Consider the following 2831-nt stretch of genomic DNA (forward strand, 5'->3'; position numbering starts at 1 on the left):
TATGTCGCGTCATAATTTGACATTAGGCCTTCCATGACAGTCCTTGACCGTCATGGATCTGCCCTAAAGCCCACCCAGCCGATAATAGGCCCAACCATTCATGACGGAACAAGCTGTCACAGGACCAACGCCATGTAGGATTTTCGATCGACCAATTGGAATGACGTGGCTGCCTACGTGGACATTATTTTTCGTCACATAAATCGTTGTGGAATTTGGCACAATTTAAATTTCGTTACCACACATCTGCTGCACCAATTTTGAACCAGTACATATTTTAGCCTAATGCATTACACAAATCATAATACCAACTCTGGGCCAAGACCAAGTATTTCCAAAGAATGATCATATATTACACAAATATTCAATATGCATCCATCCATTTTTATATATACCACATCAACTTACAAAATCCTCCATGAAATGATAATTTACAAAATATATTGCCAAAATATATCACACAACAAGGTTAGGAACCAATACAATCCAATTTACAACAACAGAACATATGATACTATTGAGCTTGTTATTCAGGTTCTTGTCATCAGCCCTCCTAATGGTAAGTATCATGTCATGGCGGATTGTGATGGCCAGCACCAAGAAGCCTGCTACCCAATCATACCTAACATATTTACAACAACATTAGATAGTAGTAGACAATAGAAATAAGAGAATAAGAACAAACTTCAAAAATAAATTAACAGTTGTCCAAATTTCTTAAATTTTACTATGCCTACATACGAGAATAACAAAGTATCTAATCAAGTGAGGTTGCCTAAAATTAATCCAAATAAAAGTGGGTTAAATGAAAGTCTAATCAAGTTGACATATAAGTGACAACGTAACAGAACATACATCAGAGAACACAAGTACTCAGTAGCAGTTGAGGCCATATAAACCCGACGGCAAAATGGCATTCAAATTTTCATGTGTCAAGATGTATACACGTGAAACTAAATGTTTATCCGAGGCACTTACACTAGTAAAAAACAACTGCTTGACAAGTTAACTTCAAATGGCATGCAAAATAACTATAAGGTGCGGCCACTAATAAATCTATAGAACTAAGTGGCAAATGGTTCTCTTAGGAGATACTGGATAGATGTATAAACTATTGCTCTTAAAAACATGCATGCTGGGGTTACTTTAATTCAAGTGCATGAGATGATAAATTTCATCAAGATCCAAGGGGCACAAACAAATTAGTAAAAAATCACACCATGGTGAAAAATGCCTAACTCAGAACTAAATCAACTAAATAGGTGCAGTTCAGTAGCAGTTGAGCTGGGGAATGTAAATACCGGAGAAATCATAGGAGTGGCAATAGAGCCAACCCCTGGATTATCACAGAGCAGCTCCACCACAGTTATCACGGCCGCCCTCTCGAGCTCTCTTTTGCGCCATGCAGCGGCACAGCTGCTATGGCACCGCCTAGACCTACTTACATCCTGAAAAACAGAAATCATAATCAAGGAGATTACAGTGTTAATTGATCATAAAAAAGATGGGAAAACATCAGGGAAAAGATTTAGGATCAGAGAGTAGACATCAATCCTTACTTGTCGGCAAAACTACTGTGGAGGTCGACCTGGCAGGGAGCACATGAGTTGAAGAAATATGTGTCACTGTGTTGGCAACTGCTAGCTTGGTGCGTGCCTCCAGGTTGAGGGAGAGTGAACTTACATGGCATTGGTTCTAGTACTAGTAGGCGCACAACTAATAGTAGCAGTACTACATGTGCTTAGTACACAAATCAACAAGTTTAAACCTCTGCATTACAACTATAGGACTGCGACTGTACCAACATAATTTTCTTCTTAGATTCAGAGTAAACTTAATTCTGGTTATATATATTCAATGAGCTGCAGTTGACAATATGGACAGAAGTGTATGGAGAAACCTCTAAACAGAACATGTCGCCATATTAATACAGTAACAGAAATTATGTCTCCTATTTGATGAAATTATTCACCACCTGATTACATTGATACATACTGAATTATATTTTGATAGAAAACTAAACTGAATGCATATAGAACATTTAATTATATTGATTTACAAAACAGAGGCACATCAAACTGTCAAAAAAATATAAACTGAATTAGATCTTGGTAGAAAATTAAACTAAATTAGATCTTGATAGAAGCCCACATAGCCCAATGCAGCTGGTTGATGAACTACTGTAGTTTCTTCAACTCGTGTTTAATTCAGTGAACTACAGCGTGTATAAGAAACTATGGCAGGTCGACCTTCCTACTAGTATTAGACAAGCCAGGTCAACCTCCGCAATAGTACACCACCGGTAGTGTGTACAACAAACTATGGCAGGCCGACCACCTAGGCCTCGTATAAATTTAGAGAAAATTAAACTAAATTAATTCTCTATATCTTACAGTGTAGGCAGGGTATCTCGGCAAAATTACGGCACCACATAGACCTACATCCGAAAAAACAGAGATCATAATCAAGGAGGTCGACCTGCCTCCTGTCTCTACTAGGTACCCTGTAGTGTAAAGATACAGAGAAAATTCAGTGTTAAAGATTCAGAGGAAACCCACAAACACAACACACCGGCTACTGCACGCACACACATCTCACTCATATACACGTTGTAGCCCTCGATAGACGCTGTCGCCACCATGTCAGCATGGACACACACACCCTAAGATTTGGAGAAGGCAGTAGCCAAGCTTAAGCAATCGATTGAAGAGGGAGGCCACGCACCAGCCTTAGGCTTACCACCATGCCCACGAACGGCTGTTATGTCTACCGGCTTAGGCAAATGAAACTGACCTGTGGTCGAAGCAGCAGAATGAGGCCATGGCGTCGAG

At 39.5% G+C, this 2831-nt stretch overlaps 1 long non-coding RNA gene across 1 annotated transcript; it reads right to left on the reverse strand.

The window, feature by feature from the left end:
- Positions 1-363: 363 nt before the first annotated feature.
- On the reverse strand, positions 364-1341 carry LOC123130651 (uncharacterized). Its single transcript, XR_006463953.1, has 2 exons — positions 1302-1341; positions 364-622 (listed from the first exon to the last, which is right to left on the reverse strand). It is a non-coding gene; the product is annotated as an uncharacterized lncRNA (long non-coding RNA).
- Between the last annotated feature and the right edge of the window lie 1490 nt (positions 1342-2831).

This window comes from Triticum aestivum, chromosome 6A, assembly GCF_018294505.1.
Source record: "Triticum aestivum cultivar Chinese Spring chromosome 6A, IWGSC CS RefSeq v2.1, whole genome shotgun sequence".
NCBI classification, from domain to species: domain Eukaryota; kingdom Viridiplantae; phylum Streptophyta; class Magnoliopsida; order Poales; family Poaceae; genus Triticum; species Triticum aestivum.